Source organism: Lathyrus oleraceus, chromosome 2, assembly GCF_024323335.1.
Source record: "Lathyrus oleraceus cultivar Zhongwan6 chromosome 2, CAAS_Psat_ZW6_1.0, whole genome shotgun sequence".
In the NCBI taxonomy this organism is placed as follows: Eukaryota; Viridiplantae; Streptophyta; class Magnoliopsida; order Fabales; family Fabaceae; genus Lathyrus; species Lathyrus oleraceus.
This window is the reverse complement of record NC_066580.1, coordinates 338,574,979-338,582,726: the sequence shown is the minus strand read 5'-3', so window position 1 is coordinate 338,582,726 and position 7,748 is coordinate 338,574,979. Positions and strand designations below refer to the sequence as shown.

The 7,748-nt window shown below is 43.5% G+C and overlaps 1 non-coding gene across 1 annotated transcript; it reads left to right on the top strand.

The window, feature by feature from the left end:
* Positions 1-317: 317 nt before the first annotated feature.
* Positions 318-424, top strand: LOC127124606 (small nucleolar RNA R71). Its single transcript, XR_007804078.1, has one exon. It is a non-coding gene; the product is annotated as a small nucleolar RNA R71 (small nucleolar RNA).
* The last annotated feature ends 7,324 nt before the right edge of the window (positions 425-7,748 follow it).

Genomic DNA, 7,748 nt, shown 5'->3' with positions numbered 1-7,748 from the left:
TCTCACAATCCGACGAAACTGCGACTACAGTATTCGGGTTTATGCACATATGTTCGACTTTGAGGGCTAATGCGTCCATTTTAGCTTGCATCATGTCTATAGAGCTTAGTTCATGCACTCCTCCTTGGGCTTCCTTCTTCTCTATTGTCGCTCGTTCGACTCCCCATGATTGATAGTTTTGAGCCATATCTTCAATGAGGGCACTAGCTTCAGGATAAGGTTTGTTCATCAGAGCACCGCCTGCGGCAGCGTCGATGGTCATCTTCGTGTTATAGTGAAGTCCATTATAGAAGGTTTGAATGATTAACCAATTTTCTAAACCATGATGTCGGCATGCTCGTAACAACTCTTTATATCTCTCCCAAGCTTCGAACAGTGATTCTCCTTGGTTTTGGGTAAATCTAGTTATATGGTTTCGAAGAACGGCGGTTTTACACGGGGGAAAATATCTAGCAAGAAATACTCTTCTAAGGTTATCCCAAGTCGTAATGGAATTAGGTGGAAGGGAATCTAACCATGATAGGGCTTTGTCTCTGAGGGAAAAAGGGAATAATCTTAAACGTATTTCCTCAGGAGAAGCTCCATTGGTTTTAAAAGTGTCTGCTAATTGAAGAAATATTTTTAAATGTTGGTTTGGGTTCTCAGTAGCGAGACCTGCGAATTGTCTCTGTTGCACTAGTTGCAACAGGGATGGTGTCGCATTACGTGAAAAACCGGCGGAAGAAACGAAGACAACAGAGCCGCCACCGTGCGTTATTTATCCCAAAGGAGGGAAAGGAAACGCTCGAAGTAAACCTGGGAAAGACATGGTCTCGCGACCAGAGAAAGATGGGATCGGGAGTCGGTTATGCGAAGGGAAGGTATTAGCACCCCTACACATTCGTCGTACTCGACGGGATCCAGGCACTAAAGAAAGGAATAGGGTTGCTAAAACTGCTCAAACACCACACAAGGCTGGAAAGAGACACAAAGACAAAAGAAACAGGACTCGGCAGGATATCGCATCCTGGGCCTACATAGACTGTCAGACACAGACATCAAAGTCGATGTAGTTCGGACTGGGGAAACGTGCTCGCTAGGATGTCGCATCCTATGCATACGTATCTTCTCGGACGAGAGAAGAATCAGAGCACTCGTAGCTCGGCTAACGCACGCCAAACAAAACCACACAGGAAACCGACTGCCAATCGCTGGACTTACGTCAGACTCCGCACAAACACACACAAACGGGAAACCAAATGCCAATCGCTGGACTTACATCAGACTCCAACCAGAAAACAAGACACACCAAGGAAACCGAATGCCAATCGCTGGACTTACATTGGACTCCAACAACACAAAGGGTTGAAAAAGAAAAAGGGCGCCCGGAGAGATTAGCTCATCTCCTGCCTACGTACCTCATCTGGTATGAGGATCAGGGCGACGTAGTTCCCCTACATCGGGAATTCTAACTTAACCAGAGACTGGGAAATGACAAACTAGAAGGGAGACTAACTCGAGCCTAATAGTTATCATGTTAATTCACCATGGTCCTAGGTTGAAGTTTCTATCTAACTTGCACAGGGAGCAAGCTACCCTAAACAGCACAAGCAATCGTACAGAAGCACAAAGCAAGCACACACACTATATACAGACAGAGGGGCTCAAACAAGGCTAGGTTTTAGTTGAGGGGTCATATCAACCTCAACAAACAAACCACTGTATCAGGGTGATGTTAGCTCTTAACCCTAACATTGAGAGTTAGGGTGAAGCAGATGAAATGGGAAGTGAAGATAAGACTTCACAGCTCTTATCCATGGCCTGGGAGAGCTTCAAACAAATGAAAGTGTGGGAGTTCAGAAAGTTGGAACTCTTCTATCCACATATGACTGACTCAACAAGGATCTTGGGTTGATATCCACAATGCATCAACACAAGGTGTGTGAGCAAAGGGATGACACACTGAATAGCAAGAGATGGACTACACATCTCTTGTATATGCCAATGCCTCTTCACTTAGGAGGTCTTTGATATGTACAGGGGACAAAGATAAACAAACATAAGCATTGCCTCTTAAGGAGGACTTCAGACAGGTGCCTGCCCAAGCAACAGGACAGGTCTTCCAGACTACATGAAGTCAGTGAGTTATACCTCAAATGGTTAAGAAACCAAGAAAAGCACAAGCAAGTTCAAATTGAACTTAAGCAACTAATGTACCTTGTTGAAGATGCAGAAGTGAAATTGTTGCTTTCAGGCCAGGAGAAGCTCCAACAGATGCTCCAATACTCTTGTATGATTGAATGGATGAATGCTTGATGCTCAACCTTGCACGATCTGGCCAGAATCTCCAACTGCCATTGATGAATGCAAGCTTCAACAGCTTCAAATTTGCACGAAATCTTCTAAATCTTGCTTCCAAATTGCTCTTCAATACTTCTATGTGAAGAATCAACCAAGAACAAGGCAATGCTTTTGCAAAATTTTGATGAAAATTGAGAGAGAAAGTTTGAAGAAATTTTCAGATCTGGAAATTATGATGTGTTAATCTCATTTTCTGTTATGATTTCACTTATATATGATGTGCTAATGAAGTTTTTAAATCATGCTTGACCAATGCAAGTGGAATTAGTGAAAACAAGGTGTTTATGCAAATTGGCCAATTCACCCCTATGCATGGAAAGCAATGGAACAGAGCATGAAATCCTTTGGAAATTCACTTGAAATGTTGTTTTAGAGCCAAGGCAAGTGTTGGAAAATGAAAACAAAGCTTAATTTTCAAATTTGGAATTTTCCCTCCAAAATTCAAATGAAAAACCAAATATTTTTGTGATGGAAATGCATGGCTTGTGATGCATGTTTTGGATAGTAGAGATCAAGAGAGAAATGTTGCAAAAAGAGCCATCTCATTTGGACATTTGGTGTGAAAGTTATGCATGCTTGAAGTTCAAATTCACTTGGCCATGATTGATCCATATCTTTTCAACCATACATGAGAAATTCATGATCTTGGACTTTTTGGAAATGGGAGAACAAGATCTTAAACTTTCATGTTGGACAAAATTTCATTTGAAGCTTTCTTGATGATGTAATCTTGAGGAGAAAACCTTTCCATTTTTGGAAATTCCAAATTACAGGTCACTTACTATTTTCGGAAAGTTTTCATCTGACCTCAAATTCTTCAATGTTGATGTTTGAAATGTCAAATGAGACTTGTATGGACATGAATGAGGCCTCTCTAACCATCTCCCACCTTCAAATCCATGATTGAATTGATAGTTGACTTGGTTGACTTTCTAGGGTTTCAGATGAATTGCACCTTGACTGATGATCTCTGAACATCCAACCTTTGGCCAAATCACTTCAACATGACCCTTGAATCATATGAACTCAATGAACCAACCCTAGGGCTTTGCTTCCATGGAAAATGCACTTGATTGTTTGCACAACTGGATCTCCTGACCAATCTTGACTGATGACTTGGTGAAATGGACAATGCAATGCTATGCAGTGGACAATGCAATGCTAATGACCTAAAAATGAAAATGGATATACAAAATGGGAGGTGCAAATTTGAGGTGCTACAGCTGCCCCTATTCAATCAACTGGGAACCCAAACGGATGAGAGCAACGACTGTCAGACCTTCAGGGTAAACAGGGATTGAATACCAAAGAACCGTAGAAATTTGCACTTTGCGGAGATCCAACAGTAACTTCAACTGGGATCTGATATTTATTACTGGGGATTTTGGTTTTTTCTCTTTTTCAAAGGTACAGTCACATCCAGACATCGAAAGACGATGAACGGGAATAGAAATCACAACTAGACGTCAACGGACGACCAGGAAAAACTCGACGTTTATCGAAACCAACGGAGAGGTAAATCTACTGGGGACGACCAGGAAAAACTCGACGTTTATCGAAACCAACGGAGAAAGGTGACCAGACATCAATGGACGACGGGGGGGACAACTAACATACGTCAACGGACGAATGGGAAAAACTCGATGTTTATCGAAACCAACGGAGAGGTAACCAGACATCAACGGACGATGGATGAACTGGGAAATACTCGACCAGACGTCAACGGACGAACGAGAGAAGCTCGACATTTATCGACACCAACGGAGAAGGAGAAGCTCGACGTTCATCGACACCAACGGAGAAAGGTGACCAGACAGGACATTTACCGACGACTCTACTGGGGATCGACCAGACATTAACGAATGACTGGGGAATAGGATATACAAACAGACGTCAACGGACGAATGAGAAAAACTCAACGTTTATCGAAACCAACGGAGAGGTAAATAGACATCAACGGATGACCTGTGGGGAAACAAACATACGTCAACGGACGAATGGGAAAAACTCGACGTTTATCGAAACCAACGGAGAGGTAACTCTGAGGGGAAGATATTACGAACATCGAAGATGATGTTTACCGACATCAAAAGAAGACCAGACATTTACCGATGACTGGGGTGAGACTCGATGTTTACCGACACCGAAAGAATGGTGTTTACCGACACCAAAGAAAGACGACCAGACATTAACGAATGACTGGGGTAGGACTCGATGTTTACCGACACCAAAGAAAAGAACACACGCGGGTGCTGACATGACACTGACCGGTATCACAAGATGACATCTTCATATGTCAGGGCAAGGCTAAACACTTGCTAGGGGTCTCACTGGGGAGAGTCAGGCTTTCATTTCACCAACGGATGAGGAAATAAAACTCTCTGGGGGATATCAATCCTGAATCCCGTCAGGAGCAACTGTAGCAAATGTGTCGTTCAGATGTGGAACAAAGATCCGCCTCTGCCGGGGATATGGTCTGATTGGGTTAACACATGAATGCATATGTTTGAATCTTTCTATGGCGTAATGCTCCATATCGAATGGAAATGCTACGCAATTTGAGGATGCAATGATCGCTATATTCCAAATGCAAAATGATAAACTCCTGCTGGGGAGCCCAAATGATCAAATACTCCATCTCTGTGGGGAGACTCTGTCTGAGGAATACTCTGCGGGGAGAGCACCGACTTCTCACTCATGCTGGAGAATATCACCGCTGCTGGGGAAAGAATCCCAATCCACTCGGGGACTCCGCTTGGGGAAACAATCAATACGGATCCGCTGGGGAATAAACAAGGCGACTTCACTGGGGAGAGTTACCAATCCATAGGAAGGATAAACTCTGCTGGAGATAACTTTCACCGAACCTGATCCACTCGAGGAGCCTGCTAGGAAAACCATCCATACAAACCTTTGCTCGGGAGATCTGTTAGGGAAAACTTCACAACCTGGCGAGTACAGGCATTCACTGCTCTGCTGAGGAAGAGCATAACTCTGGTGGGGAAATTAATATATCAGACCACGCTGGAGATAGACATCCATAAACTGACGGGGACAAGCGCTCACGACCACGCTGGGGATAGCAGTACTTCAAACAGACTGCTGGGGAACAGAAATACTCCACTGATACCTCCGCTGGGGATACAACATACTTCCAACTCAACGGGGAAAATCCAACTTCCAAACTCAGCTGGGAACTCGACTGGGGAAATATCTGCTGGGGAAACGTCCTCACAAATGACAACCTGCGAAACAGCACCACAAACATACCCCAGGGGTTGCATGGACAAGATACGCTCAAGTGTCCTCAACATTCAAAATGATTTTCAAATGTCTTATTTTTCTGCACGTTATTGTCTAGCCTTCATGTTTTTATATGCAATGTTTATCAAAAATTCGGACGTTTTTGCAAACAAAACAGTAAAAATAAAAACAAGAGAGCTATTTATCTGAATAACGATTTTTATTGATTGAAAATGGGCCTGAAAAGGCGAAATCATTGGGAAGCAATTCCTAGAAAGAGGTAATTGCGCACAAAAGGAAAAAACTATCCTAATGGCAATGTGAACACGGCATCCACTATTTCCCAATTCTGTTATAACTCATAGATCATCAGTTTTCCTCCCGACTTCCTTGCTTTCTGAGAAGAATGACTGGACCAATCGCATCTTTCGAGATGGCAGACGACGAAGCGTGATGAAGTACAGATAACTCAGACTGTAGTATTCGCTCTAATCCCTCTTTTGCCTGGATCGCCCTTTCGGGTTTTCAATCCACCGGGATACCCATTTTTGCCTAAGCCGCCCTTACGGGTTTTCGACTTACCGGGTGTACAAATTCTTTTCATTTTATATCCCTAACTTTTGCCCGAACCTTTTCTCTCTGTTTTTTGGTTCGCCGGGATGCCCTTTTTTGCCTGGACTCTTTTATTCTTTTTGTCCAGCGGGTCAATTTATGCGAAGTATTTTTTGACTACATCTGAGTTAACAGGGGACGGAAAATCTTCACCATCCATAGTTGTAAGCATCAAGGCTCCACCGGAGAAAACCTTCTTCACAACATATGGACCTTCATAATTAGGAGTCCACTTGCCCCTATTATTTGTACCGGGAGGAAGGATCCTCCTCAAAACTAGATCACCAGTTTGATAGCTTCGAGGACGCACTTTCTGATCAAAGGCTCTCTTCATCCTTCTCTGATACAACTGCCCATGGCATACGGCTGCTAACCGTCTCTCTTCAATAAGGCTCAACTCGTTAAACCTTGTCCTGATCCACTCAGCTTCGTCAAGCTTGACATCCAACAAAACTCTCAGAGAAGGAATCTCCACTTCAACAGGCAGGACTGCTTCCATACCATACACAAGGGAGTAAGGGGTTGCCCCGGTCGACGTACGTACTGAGGTACGGTACCCATGCAAAGCGAAAGGCAACATCTCATGCCAATCCTTGTACGTCACGACCATCTTTTGCACAATCTTCTTAATATTCTTGTTAGCCGCCTCTACAGCACCATTCATCTTCGGTCTGTAAGGAGAAGAATTGTGATGTTCAATCTTGAAGTCTCTACATAGCTCTTTCATCATCTTGTTATTGAGATTCGAACCATTATCAGTAATGATTCTCTCAGGAACCCTATAACGACAGATAATCTCCCTCTTGATAAACCGGGCAACCACTTGCTTGGTAACATTAGCATACGAAGCTGCTTCCACCCATTTGGTGAAGTAATCAATCGCAACCAAGATGAAACGATGTCCATTAGAAGCCGTAGGCTCAATCTTCCCAATCATATCAATGCCCCACATGGCGAACGGCCAAGGTGAATTCATAACATTCAGAGGACTTGGTGGCACATGCACCTTATCAGCATAAATTTGACACTTATGGCATTTCCGAGCGTACTTGAAACAATCGGATTCCATAGTCATCCAGTAATAACCGGCTCTCAACAATTTCTTTGACATTGCATGACCACCAGCATGGGTACCAAAAGATCCTTCATGCACTTCTTGCATCAACATGTCTGCTTCGTGTCTATCCACGCATCTGAGCATAACCATGTCGAAATTCCTCTTATACAACACATCATCCTGATTCAGATAAAAGCTTCCAGCTAGCCTTCTCAGGGTTTTCTTGTCATTCTTTGACGCACCTTTAGGATACTCCTGGCTCTTGAGGAAGTTCTTAATATCGAAGTACCACGGCTTCTCATCAACCATAGACTCGACTACAAACACATACGCAGGCCTCTCGAGTCGATTCACAGCAACATGTGGCACATGATTCTGCCAATGAACTTTGATCATAGAAGACAAAGTAGCCAAGGCATCAGCCATCTGATTCTCATCCCGGGGGACATGATACAGCTTCACTTTCTTGAAGAACGTCAGTATTCTTCTGGTGTAA